Source organism: Lithobates pipiens, unplaced genomic scaffold (genome assembly GCF_037356315.1).
Source record: "Lithobates pipiens isolate NorthernLeopardFrog02 unplaced genomic scaffold, aLitPip1_a1.2 Scaffold_18, whole genome shotgun sequence".
In the NCBI taxonomy this organism is placed as follows: domain Eukaryota; kingdom Metazoa; phylum Chordata; class Amphibia; order Anura; family Ranidae; genus Lithobates; species Lithobates pipiens.
Window position 1 is genome coordinate 602,930,798 of NW_027507758.1, and position 14,562 is coordinate 602,945,359.

Below are 14,562 nucleotides of genomic sequence, written 5' to 3' on the forward strand. Positions count from 1 at the left end.
GGAGTGCCCGCATGGCCCCCCCTTCTCCAAGGCACCCCCCATGTTGAGGGCACGTGGCCTGGTGCGGCTCAGGAGGGGGGGCGCTCGCTCATCCCCAACCCCTTCCCTGGCCGGCCGGGTAGCGTGCTTGGATAAGGGTCTGATATGGACCTAGGGGGGAACCCTACGCCGATTTTTCGGCATAGGGATTCCCCTTTAAGTCTATACCAGGTGACGGGGCCAGCGACGCTTACTTCGCTGGTCCCAGCTACCTGGAGCTGCGCTCAAAATGAGCGGACTTTCCTCCGTGTGTGTGGGCGAGTCCGTTCATTTCAAAAGTACGGCGGACTTAGTACGCCGTACTTAGTCCGCTGCAAAAGTACCGTGTGTGGGCAGGTAGTTCGTTCGGAAATTCCGGCGGACAGTCTGGCGGACAGTCCGCCAGACTAAGTCCGCCGGATAGACTGTTACGTGTGTACGCGGCATTAGTGACATTGTAGTAAAACAGTGCTTATTGCTTAAGTTGTGGAGAGTAAAACAATGCTTGCTGCTGAAGTTGTGGAGAGCTGGGTAATGTATGTTGGTGAATTTGTGGAGAGTGATATAATGCATGTTTGTGAAGTTGTGGAGAGTGGAGTAGTGCATGTTGGTGAAGTTGTGGAGAGTTCTGTAGTCCATGTTGTTGAAGTTATGGATAGTGGTGTAGTCCGCGTTGGTGAAGCTGTGGAAAGTCGGGTAGTGCCTGTTAGTGAAGTTGTAGAGAGTGGTGTAGTCCATGTTGGTGAAGTTGTAGAGAGTGGTGTAGTCCATGTTGGTGAAGTTGTAGATAGTGGTATAGTCCATGTTGGTGAAGTTGTGGAGAGCGAGGTAGTGCTTGTTGGTGAAGTTATGGAAAGTGGTGTAGTCCATGTTGGTGAAGCCGTGGAGAGTCGGGTAGTGCTTGTTAGTGAAGTTGTAGAAAGTGGTGTAGTCCATGTTGGTGAAGTTGTGTTTAGTGGTGTAGTCCATGTTGGTGAAGTTGTGGAAAGTGAGATAGTGCTTGTTGGTAAAGTTGTGGAGAGATGGGTAATGTGGGTTGGTACATTTGCGGAGAGTGCCATAATGCATGCTGGGGAAGTTGTGGAGATTGAGGTAATACATGTCAGTGATATGGCAAAGAGCAGAGAAATGCATCTCGGTGCAGTGATGACAAGTTGGACATTGTCAGGACTGGGCTCAGCCCTTCTTGAACGATTATATCAAGAATTATAATTACATGCCATTGTTGAACAGTGGTAGAAAAATTGGGCCTTTGGTGGTTGTGGTGGTGCTGGTGCCACAACACTATAATTCCTCAGAGTTACTCTCGGTGGGCGCAGGAATGGGCCCTGCTGTGAAATATTATATCAAGAATTGTAATTACATGCCCCTGTTAAACAGGGGCTGAAAAATTGGACCTTAGGCACTGGTGCTGGTGCCATGACACTGCAACCTCTCCCAGATACTCTAGTTGGAGTGCAGGAATGAGCCCTGCTGCAAAGCATTGCATCAAAAATTGTAATTACATGCCCCTGTTAAACAGGGGCTGAAAAATTGGGCCTTAGCCACTGGTGGGGTCACCCAGAACTAAAAATGTTATTCCAAGCTATCAGCAGGATCATTGAGGGGGAAAAGAATAGTCAGTCAACATAACAGGACAGTCACTCAGCATCAGCATAGGCAGTCTTGAAGGGATGTGACATTTAAAAAAAAATATTCGGTTACATCAGCTTCAGGTGCTTGGTAGCTGGTGGTGATCCAAGACTGATTCATCTTTAAGAAGGTCAGTCGATCAACCGAGTCGGTGGACAGGCGCACCCTGTGAACGGTTACAAAGCCTCCAGCAGCACTGAAGGTGCGTTCCGAAAGAACGCTGGATGCAGGACAGGCCAGTAGCTCAATTGCATACTGTGCAAGCTCTGGCCAGTGATCCATCCTCAAGACCCAGTAAGCCAGAGGATTTTCGGTGGGAAAGGTGTCCAAGTCTGACCTTGCCCCTAGGTATTCCTGCACCATGTAAATCAGACGCTGGCGATGGTTGCTGGAACCGATCATACCTTGGGGGCTGCGGACTAAAAAATTGTCTGAACGCATCGGCCAGACGGCCACCTTCTCCACCGCTCCTTCTGTGACTGGCCGAAGCCTCAGCACCACGTTGTCCAGGACCAGCAAGGAAGTCCTCCTCTTCCTGCCTCTGTTCTGCCTCAAGTGCCCTGTCCATTATTCCACGCAGCGTATGCTCCAACAGGTGCACAAGAGCTACAGTATCACTGATGCATGCACTGTCACTGCTCACCCTCCTAATAGCCTCCTCAAATGGTGACAGGACAGTGCATGCATCCCTGATCATGCCCCACTGGCGTGGTGAAAAAAAACTGAGCTCTCCTGACCCTGTCCTGGCACCGTAGTCACACAGGTACTTATTGATGGCCCTCTGCTGCACATGCAGCCGCTGCAGCATGGCCAACGTTGAGTTCCAACTGGTGGGCATGTCACATATAAGGCGGTTCTTGGGTAGGTCCAACTCCTTTTGGAGCTCAGCCAGCCGAGCACTGGCATTAAATGATTGGCGGAAATGCAAACAGACTTTCCTGGCCTGCCTCAGGACATTCTGTAAGCCCAGGTACCTGCCCAAGAACCGTTGCACCACCAGGTTAAGGACGTGAGCCACACAGGGCACATGGGTCAGTTGTCCCTCCCGGGGACGGAGAGGAGAATGGTGCCATCATCGCAAACCACCATTCCTGGGTTAAGCTGGCATGGCGTCAACCACCTCTCGGCCTGCCCCTGCAGAGCGGACAAAATATCTGCCCCAGTGTGACTCCTGTCCACCAAACTAACCAGCGCAAGCACGGCATGGCATCTTTTTGCCTGTGTACTTGCATAGCTCCTTGAACGCCTACGGAGCACCGCTGGTTCCGAGGACAAAGCACTGGAAGAGGCCATGGAGGAAGAAGAAGAGGAGGGGGTGGAAGAGAGAGGTGTGTCACAACCAGTAGTAGCATTTTGGAGGCGTGGTGGCGGAACAACCTCCAACACTACTGCACCTTGTCCGGCATCCTTCCCAGCTGCCAGAAGAGTGACCCAATGGGCCGTGAAAGATAGGTAACGTCCCTTTCCATACCTGCTGGACCATGAGTCAGCGGTAATATGCACCTTACCACTGACCGCCCTGTCCAGCGAGGCTTGGACATTGCCTTCCATATGCCGGTAGAGAGCCGGAATCGCCTTCCGTGAGAAAAAGTGGTGTTTAGGGACCTGCCACTGAGGAACTGCACATTGCACAAACTCACGGAAGAGGGCCGAGTCTACCAACTGAAAAGACAGCAGCTGAAGTGCTAGCAATTTAGCCAAGCTAGCATTCAACCGCTAGGCATGTGGATGGCTGGGAGTGAACTTCTTTCAACGGTCCAGCAGCTGGAGCAGGGAAATTTGCCTTGTACAATCGGTGGTCTCTCCTATCAGGCACCCACGTGGAGTCAGTGACCTCAGCATCCCCTCCCTCTTCATCACTGGAGCAAACATGGCAGTATGCTGCAGCTGGTGGAACAGGACTGCCAGATTGCTGTCCTTCTTGAGCATCCCCTCTCTCTGCGCTCACGCTACTACCTTCCTCTAGCTGGGTATCATCATCAGAGCCTTCAAAACGCTGGGCATCCTCCTGGAGCATGTACCCAACACTGTGTTCAAACAGTTTGGGGGACTCTTCAGGTGGACATGGTGGGTCTAGGGAAGGAGTGACTGATAACATTAAGACGAGGGAAGAGGACGCGTTGGCAGCGGCTTTGCCTGAGCCTAGGTGAGAGAGGATGAGGAGGATGAGGAGGGCTTGGTCATCCACTCTACCAAGTCTTCGGCATGATGCGGCTCAACACGTCCAGCTGCCAAAAATAAGGACAAGCGTGTCCCACGGCCACGTGCTGATGACAATGCACCACGTCCACGACCAGCACTGTTGTCTCTAGGCACAGAGCCTGCTTGCCCTCTTTTATTGGCTCGTGACTGTCTGCCGTTCCTTGTTGGCCTTCCAGACATAGTAATGGCCTGCAGGGAGAGGGAAAAACCAGCAATTGGGTAGCTTTAGCTGCACACTGAGCAGGTGACACAGTACACCGACTGTAATTGCTGCAGCTGCCTGCCTGTGTTACAGAAACAGAACAACACCAGCAATAAGGGGTACCTTCAGGCGTATACTGTGCTAGAGGCACACAACACCCAATTTAACTGCTGCAGATGCCTGTATTACAGAACACCAGTAATAAAGGGTAGCTTCAGGTGTATATTGTGCTGGAGGCACACAACACCCACTTTAACTGCTGCAGATGCCTGTATTACAGAACACCAGCAATAAGGGGTATCTTCAGGTGTATACTGTGCTGGAGGCACACAACACTCACTTTAACTTCTGCAGATGCCTGTATTACAGAACACCAGTAATAAAGGGTAGCTTCAGGTGCATACTGTGCTGGAGGCACACAACACCAATTTTAACTGCTGCAGATGCCTGTATTACAGAACACCAGCAATAAGGGGTATGCTCAGGTGTATACTGTGCTGGAGGCACACAATACCCAATTTAACTGCTGCAGATGCCTGTATTACAGAACAACAGTAATAAAGGGTAGCTTCAGGTGTATACTGTGCTGGAGGCACATAACACCCACTTTAACTGCTGCAGATGCCTGTATTACAGAACACCAGCAATAAGGGGTATCTTCAGGTGTATACAGTGCTGGAGGCACACGACTAGTGATGGACGAACTTCCGACGGGACGTTTCGCGAAAGCGAAATGCGAACGGACCCAAACGTTCGCGAAACCGAACGTTCGCCGCGGGCCCCATTGACTTCAATGGGAGGCGAACTTTGCAAACCTTCATGTCGAATTTGCGGCCACGTGGTAATTATTAGGGGGTAAAACGTAGTCCCACCATCTGGACAATGACATAATACATGTATGAGGTGAATTTGGGATCGATAACTACAAGCATTTTTATTTTATTTGGGAAATTGTTCTAACAATTCAGGACTATGGAGCTAATGAAGGCAATGGAGGAGAGGGAAGGTCAGGGACCAGGGTAGGCAAAGAAGAGGGTGCAGGAGATGATCACCAGCAGCGTGACATACCGGAATGACACATGCACCGTGATAGAGGCATCTGACAGCAGCACCGTAATACAGAGCACTGACAGCAGCACCGTGACATACAGCGCTGACAGCAGCACCGTGACATACAGCGCTGACAGCAGCACCGTGACATACAGCGCTGACAGCAGCACCGTGACATACAGCGCTGACAGCAGCACCGTGACATACAGCGCTGACAGCAGCACCGTGACATACAGCGCTGACAGCAGCACCGTGACATACAGCGCTGACAGCAGCACCGTGACATACAGCACTGACAGCAGCACCGTAAGCAGCCCCAGGAGGAAGTCAGCACAGCACAGGGATGGTGTGATCCCCTCATAATAAGAACCCCCAGGAGGAAGTCAGCACAGCACAGGGATAGTGTGATCCCTTCATAATAAGAACCCCCAGGAGGAAGTCAGCACAGCACAGGGATATCATAAGCAGCCCCAGTAGAAATATGACACCGCTCAACCTCTTCAAAGAGGAGGGTAGGGGCATATAGTACGGTGTGCTTTTTTGGGTCAAGGAAGTGAGCAGACTGTACGTCAGTCCCTATACCGCTGAAGGACTGCTGCAGTATAGGGCAGCGGTCAGCAGTGGTGCACGTCAACCCTATCTATTGTGGACCTATAGCGGTCCTTACAGAACAGCAGACTGTACCGCACTCAAGCCTATGTACCGTAGCACCCTATACCAAGTTACCAGTCCTTATAAGAACTTTTGTGGACCAAGCAGGTTGTGTATTAGTGTTTAGCAGACTGTACGTCAGTCCCTATACCGCTGAAGGACTGCTGCAGTATAGGGCAGCGGTCAGCAGTGGTGCACGTCAACCCTATCTATTGTGGACCGATAGCGGTCCTTACAGAACAGCAGACTGTACCGCACTCAAGCCTATGTACCGTAGCACCCTATACCAAGTTACCAGTCCTTATAAGAACTTTTGTGGACCAAGCAGGTTGTGTATTAGTGTTTAGCAGACTGTACGTCAGTCCCTATACCGCTGAAGGACTGCTGCAGTATAGGGCAGCGGTCAGCAGTGGTGCACGTCAACCCTATCTATTGTGGACCTATAGCGGTCCTTACAGAACAGCAGACTGTACCGCACTCAAGCCTATGTACCGTAGCACCCTATACCAAGTTACCAGTCCTTATAAGAACTTTTGTGGACCAAGCAGGTTGTGTATTAGTGTTTAGCAGACTGTACGTCAGTCCCTATACCGCTGAAGGACTGCTGCAGTATAGGGCAGCGGTCAGCAGTGGTGCACGTCAACCCTATCTATTGTGGACCGATAGCGGTCCTTACAGAACAGCAGACTGTACCGCACTCAAGCCTATGTACCGTAGCACCCTATACCAAGTTACCAGTCCTTATAAGAACTTTTGTGGACCAAGCAGGTTGTGTATTAGTGTTTAGCAGACTGTACGTCAGTCCCTATACCGCTGAAGGACTGCTGCAGTATAGGGCAGCGGTCAGCAGTGGTGCACGTCAACCCTATCTATTGTGGACCGATAGCGGTCCTTACAGAACAGCAGACTGTACCGCACTCAAGCCTATGTACCGTAGCACCCTATACCAAGTTACCAGTCCTTATAAGAACTTTTGTGGAACAAGCAGGTTGTGTGTTAGTGATTAGCAGACTGTACGTCAGTCCCTATACCGCTGAAGGACTGCTGCAGTATAGGGCAGCGGTCAGCAGTGGTGCACGTCAACCCTATCTATTGTGGACCGATAGCGGTCCTTACAGAACAGCAGACTGTACCGCACTCAAGCCTATGTACCGTAGCACCCTATACCAAGTTACCAGTCCTTATAAGAACTTTTGTGGAACAAGTGAGTTGTGAATGTTTAGCAGACTGCAGCAGAAGGGCAGCAGTCAAGTATAATATCCTTTCTATATTTGGAAGAAAGAATATTATACATGTACAAGCCTATTACTGTACCACTGATACCAGTCCTGAAAAGAACCTTTGTGGAACTAATAATAACAGCAAGTCTTTAAAATTACCCTCACTGCCTGACAACACTGCTTCCTTCCTGTCCCTATACAAATTGGCAAAAAAAGAGAACGATTAGTGGTTACTGGAACAGCTCTTTTGTGGACCTTGATAGTAACAGCTAATGATGATGATGATGATGATGATGATGAAAGACTAATCTGGCTGTCCCTGTAGCATACACCGTCCTTTCCCTTTCTCTAAACTAACAAAAGACACTCAGGCTGCTGCAAGAATCAGCAGCACAGCAAACCTATCAACACCTAACACCTATACCAGTCCTGAAAAGAACTTTTGTGTACCAAATAGCTAGTGGTTTATCTCTCCCTACTCCACACAGGAACCTGTCCCTATCGTAACAGAAGAAAGAATGTAAAATGGCCACCGGATCGGGTGTATTTATAGGTTAGGGGGAATGTCCAAGTGTCCATGTGCTGTCATGTCTCAATTGGCTGTCCTGTATCACATGATAAACGTGTCACCAAAGGTTAAAGTTCTTGTATACATTAAACACGTAAGTCCGCCGCGGCGAACGACGGAAAAAGGCGTTCGAACGTGCGGACCGCGAATGTCGGAAATTCGCCGCGAAACGACCGCCGGGCGAAACGTTCGTCCATCTAACTGCTGCAGATGCCTGTATTACAGAACACCAGCAATAAAGGGTAGCTTCAGGTGTATGCTGTGCTGGAGGCACACAACACCCACTTTAACTGCTGCAGATGCCTGTATTACAGAACACAAGCAATAAGGGGTATTTTCAGGTGTATACTGTGCTGGAGGCACACAACACCCACTTTAACTGCTGCAGATGCCTGTATTACAGAACACCAGCAATAAGGGGTATCTTCAGGTGTATACTGTGCTGGAGGCACACAACAACCAATTTAACTGCTGTGGATGCCTGTATTACAGAACACCAGCACTAAAGAGTAGCTTCAGGTGTATAACTGTGCTGGAGGCACACAACACCCACTTTAACAGCGCTAGGTTCACAGGAAAAGAACACACTGTCCCTGCCTATCTTGCTCTCTCCCTGAACGCCGCAACCCACTACACAAGGCCGCCGCACTGGCGGCCTTATATAGTGTGGGGCGTGTACTAAACCCCCTGAGCTATAATTGGCTACAGGTATCCTGCCTGTGGACAATTATGGCTCTCCTCGCTGCCAGAACTGTGATTGGCCAAGCATGCGGGGTCACAGTGCATGCTTGGCCAATCATCATCCAGGAATGCAATGTGATGGCGCAGTGCATTTTGGGCCGTGAGCGCCACACGAACATGGCGGGAATGGCCCATAACGTTCGGAATTAGCCGAACAGGCGAACAGCCGGTGTTTGACTCGAACACCAAGCTCATCCCTAGTGGGCAGGGTGTCAGCAGAAAGAAGAAGTGTGCGTTGGTGGGAGTGGGCCAATGTTCATAAAAGAGAGAGTAAATCCTTCTCAGCGCTCTGTTAACTAGACAGATAATATACCTGGGTGGGTGATATTTCTCTCTGTGTTTGTCAGACGGTAAGAAAGGATCAATTATGTAGACTGATTAAACATAAGTATTCATACAACAACAACACCTTTCACTTGTCAACTACCCTTCTTTTCTATACTGCAAAGTAGCAATTATCAGCGCTTATATAAAAAAAGACGCACGCTTGTAGTTGGGTACGAGAAATGCCACAAAATGCCTCTCTGATGATCTCCAGCAGTCTACATTGGAAGCCCATAGTTCAGGGTGACAACATGGAAGCACAATTAGGAGACAGGTACAGAGAGTTGTCACCTACCTGAACAAGGATTCTCATGACGGGGTCACCGGGGACAAAAGTTGGAGATTGAAAATTACTTTTTAATATGACTTCATGAAACTCTAGTGACTAGCTTCACATCTTCTTTGATGCTTACCCATAACCCAGACGTAGCAAAACACATCACGGCGGCAAAACATTTTCTACATCTAAAATGATTGTTTATTTACTTGATGATTGTGTTCCCAGGGCTAAAATGCATTTAAAAGCCTCATCATTTTCCTCCTAAAGTGGTTAAAAATGGTAAAAATGTTTCCAAGGCCAACAGCTGTACGTACTTACCAGGCAAAATGGGCAAAAATACTATTCTGGGCTGTCGCACAGCTATTCCCATTTATCATTTGCTTTATGGTTTTGGCATCCATCACAGCAAGGGCTGAAAAGTGGAATATTAATATTATGGAATAAATTGAACTTGGTAAAAAAAATAGCAATCAAAATAAAATAAAAAAGGAATACTACAGAGTAAAACAGCTGGTTGTCATGCAGAATTTATGACATGTGGCACTTTATTAGGTATGCCTGTTCAATTGCCTGGTAATACAAACTGCTAATCAGCCAATCTAATGGCAGCAACTCAATGTATTTAGGCATCTAGACGTGCTGAAGACAACTTGCTGAAGCTCAGACTGAGCATCAGAATGAGGAAGAAAGGAGATTTAAGCAACTTTTAAGCTGGGTTCACATATATGCAAATTGGATGCAGGTTTCCAATTCGCATGACAGGCGAGTCTGAACGGCTCTCAATAGAGCTGGTTCACACAGGCCTGGGGTGGCTTCGGTGTGGATTGTAAAAGGGTCCTGTGCATGTATGGGTCTGGTTCAGAATCTAGTTCAGGCAAAAAATTCGGACCTGAATTGCACCTGAACCGGTGAACAGACATGCACCGGACCACAGGCACGAACCCGTGGCCGCACATATGGGAACCCAGCCTGAACGTGGCATGGTTGTTGGTGCCAGACGGGCTGGTCTGAGTATTTCAAAAACTGCTGATCTACTGGGATTTTCACACACAATCATCTCTAGGGTATACAGAGAATGGTCCAAAAAAGAGAAAATATCCAGTAAGTGAAAGCTGTGTGGACAAAAATGACTTTTTGATGTCAGAGGTCAGTGGAGAACAGGCAGACTGGTTCCAGATGATAGAAAGGCAACAGTAACTTAAATAACCACTCATTACACCCAAGGTATGCAGAATACCATCTCTGAATGCACAACACATCCAAACTTGATGCACATTGGCTACAGCAGCAGAAGACCACACTGGACGCCACTCCTAAGAACAGGAAACTGAGGCTATGCACAGGCTCACCAAAATTGGATAAAAGATGATTGGAAAAACATTGCCTGGTCTTATGAGTCTTCGGGTAGTGGGGTCAGAATTTGGTGTAAACAACATGAAATCATGAATCCATCCTGCCTTTTATCAATGGTTCAGACTGGTGGTGGTGTAATGGTGGTGGTGGGGGGGGTTCTTGGCACACTTTGGACCTTTAGTACCAACGAATAATTGTTTAAGCCCCACGGCCTGAGTATTGTTGCTGACCATGTCCATCCCTTTATGACTACAGTGTCCCCATCTTCTGATGGCTCCTTCCAGCAGGATAATGCACCATGTCACAAAGCTCCAATCATCTCACCACTAGACAATGAGGTCACTGTCCTCCAATGGCCTCCACACTCACCAGATCTCATCCAATAGAGAACATTTGGGATGAAGTGGAAAGGGAGATTCGCATCATAGAGGTGCAGCTGACAAATCTGCACCGGCTGATGCTATCGTGTCACTATGGACCAAAATCTCTGAGGAATGTTTAAAACACCTTGTTGAATCTGTACCATGAAGAATGAAGGCAGTTCTGGAGGCAAAAGGGGGTCCAACCCTGTAATACTAGCAAGGTGTACCTAATAACGTGGCTGGAGAGTCATTTTGTAATAAAGAAAAAACACGAAGAAAGGCAGAGAAACCTAATAGCTGTAAAAGGAGGACCATGACAGTACAGGTGGATTTTACCTGAGTACCTGTCATCAGCCCATCAGAGTCCCCGAGTACCTGTCACCAGCCCATAAGAGTACCCGAGTACCTGTCACCAGCCCATAAGAGTACCCGAGTACCTGTCACCAGCCCCTCAGAGTACCCGAGTACCTGTCACCAGCCCATCAGAGTACCCGAGTACCTGTCATCAGCCCCTCAGAGTACCCGAGTACCTGTCACCAGCCCATCAGAGTACCCGAGTACCTGTCATCAGCCCATCAGAGTCCACGAGTACCTGTCACCAGCCCATCAGAGTACCCGAGTACCTGTCATCAGCCCATCAGAGTACCCGAGTACCTGTCACCAGCCCATCAGAGTACCTGTCACCAGCCCATCAAAATACCCGAGTACCTGTCACCAGCCCATCAGAGTACCCGAGTACCTGTCACCAGCCCATCAGAGTACCCAAGTACCTGTCACCAGCCCATCAGAGTACCCGAGTATCTGTCACCAGCCCATCAGAGTACCCGAGTACCTGTCATCAGCCCATCAGAGTCCCCGAGTACCTGTCACCAGCCCATCAGAGTACCCGAGTACCTGTCACCAGCCCATCTGAGTACCTGAGTACCTGTCATCAGCCCATCAGAGTACCCGAGTACCTGTCACCAGCCCATCAGAGTACCCGAGTACCTGTCATCAGCCCATCAGAGTACCCGAGTACCTGTCACCAGCCCATCAGAGTACCCGAGTACCTGTCATCAGCCCATCAGAGTACCTGAGTACCTGTCACCAGCCCATCAGAGTACCCGAGTACCTGTCATCAGCCCATCAGAGTACCCGAGTATCCTGTCACCAGACCATCAGAGTACCCGAGTACCTGTCACCAGCCCATCAGAGTACCCGAGTACCTGTCACCAGCCCATCAGAGTACCCGAGTATCTGTCACCAGCCCATCAGAGTACCCGAGTACCTGTCATCAGCCCATCAGAGTCCCCGAGTACCTGTCACCAGCCCATCAGAGTACCCGAGTACCTGTCACCAGCCCATAAGAGTACCCGAGTACCTGTCACCAGCCCATAAGAGTACCCGAGTACCTGTCACCAGCCCATAAGAGTACTCGAGTACCTGTCACCAGCCCATAAGAGTACCCGAGTACCTGTCACCAGCCCATCAGAGTACCCGAGTACCTGTCACCAGCCCATCAGAGTACCCGAGTACCTGTCACCAGCCCATCAGAGTACCCGAGTACCTGTCATCAGCCCATCAGAGTACCCGAGTACCTGTCACCAGCCCATCAGAGTACCCGAGTACCTGTCATCAGCCCATCAGAGTACCCGAGTACCTGTCACCAGCCCATCAGAGTACCCGAGTACCTGTCACCAGCCCATCAGAGTACCCGAGTACCTGTCACCAGCCCATCAGAGTACCCGAGTATCTGTCACCAGCCCATCAGAGTACCCGAGTACCTGTCATCAGCCCATCAGAGTACCCGAGTATCTGTCACCAGCCCATCAGAGTACCCGAGTACCTGTCATCAGCCCATCAGAGTCCCCGAGTACCTGTCACCAGCCCATCAGAGTACCCGAGTACCTGTCACCAGCCCATAAGAGTACCCGAGTACCTGTCACCAGCCCATAAGAGTACCCGAGTACCTGTCACCAGCCCATAAGAGTACTCGAGTACCTGTCACCAGCCCATGAGAGTACCCGAGTACCTGTCACCAGCCCATCAGAGTACCCGAGTACCTGTCACCAGCCCATCAGAGTACCCGAGTACCTGTCACCAGCCCATCAGAGTACCCGAGTACCTGTCATCAGCCCATCAGAGTACCCGAGTACCTGTCACCAGCCCATCAGAGTACCCGAGTACCTGTCATCAGCCCATCAGAGTACCCGAGTACCTGTCACCAGCCCATCAGAGTACCCGAGTACCTGTCACCAGCCCATCAGAGTACCCGAGTACCTGTCACCAGCCCATCAGAGTACCCGAGTATCTGTCACCAGCCCATCAGAGTACCCGAGTACCTGTCATCAGCCCATCAGAGTCCCCGAGTACCTGTCACCAGCCCATCAGAGTACCCGAGTACCTGTCACCAGCCCATCTGAGTACCCGAGTACCTGTCATCAGCCCATCAGAGTACCTGAGTATCCTGTCACCAGCCCATCAGAGTACCCGAGTACCTGTCATCAGCCCATCAGAGTACCTGAGTACCTGTCACCAGCCCATCAGAGTACCCGAGTACCTGTCACCAGCCCATCAGAGTACCCGAGTACCTGTCACCAGCCCATCAGAGTACCCGAGTACCTGTCATCAGCCCATCAGAGTACCCGAGTATCCTGTCACCAGCCCATCAGAGTACCCGAGTACCTGTCATCAGCCCATCAGAGTACCCGAGTATCTGTCACCAGCCCATCAGAGTACCCGAGTACCTGTCACCAGGCCATCAGAGTCCCTGAGTACCTGTCACCAGCCCATCAGAGTACCCAAGTACCTGTCACCAGCCCATCAGAGTACCCGAGTACCTGTCACCAGCCCATCAGAGTACCCGAGTACCTGTTATCAGCCCATCAGAGTACATGAGTACCTGTCACCAGCCCATCAGAGTACCCGAGTACCCGCCGCGTACGTGGGGGAGGGGGTTTGGTGGGCACAGTGGCTGCATATGATGGGCAGAAGTGGCTGCATTTGATGGGCAGAAGTAGCTGCATATGATGGGCACAAGTGGCTGCATATGATGGGCACAAGTGGCTGCATATGATGGGCATAAATGGCTGCATTTGACAGGCACAAGTGGCTGCATATGATGGGCACAAGTGACTGCATTTGATGGGCACAGTGGCTGCATTTGATGGGCACAGTGGCTGCGTTTGATGAGCACAAGTGGCTGCATTTGATGGGCACAAGTGGCTGCATATACTGGACACAAGTGGCTGCATTTGACAGGCACAAGTGGCTGCATATGATGGGCACAAGTGGCTGCATTTGATGGGCACAGTGGCTGCATTTGGTGGGCACAGTGGCTGAGTTTTATGGGCACAAGTGGCTGCATTTGATGGGCACAAGTGGCTGCATATACTGGACACAAGTGGCTGCATTTGATGGACACAAGTGGCTGCATTTGATGGGCACTAACCTTCCTCCTTGCCAATCAGAAGGCAGGGCATCAGACCTGTTTCCTGATTGGCCAAAGCGCCAGGCCACACTATTGGATGGGTGGCGTTTAGGAACAGGAGCGGAGGAGACACGCGCTGGAGCGGAGGTCGCCGCCGCTCTGGTGCACGGAGCTGCTGTCTGGAGGGGTACATGTCAGGGGGGTCCTGTCAGAGCTGCACGCGGGGGGTTGGGGGTGCTGTAAGAGCCACGCACGTGGGAGAGGGGGGTTGGTGGGCACGAGTGGCTGCATTTGATGGGCAGAAGTGGCTGCGTTTGACGGGCAGAAGTGGCTGCGTTTGACGGGCAGATGTGTCTGAATTTGATAGGCACAGTGGCTGTGCTTGATGGGCATAATGGCTGCATATGATGGGCTTGGTGGCTGCATTTGATGGGCTTGGTGGCTGCATTTGATGGGGGGGTTCAGTATTTTTCAGTTCGTTTGCGCCTCCCCAAAAAATTTTGAGCACCAGCCGCCACTGCAGGTTTCCCTCATCCAATTTGTTTGTCAG

General features: G+C 50.4%; 1 protein-coding gene across 1 annotated transcript in view; it reads right to left on the reverse strand.

Annotated features, from left to right (window-relative positions):
• The window catches only part of PNOC (prepronociceptin), a 192,902-nt gene that overhangs the window by 10,544 nt on the left and 167,796 nt on the right, over positions 1–14,562 (reverse strand). The window lies entirely within an intron of this gene.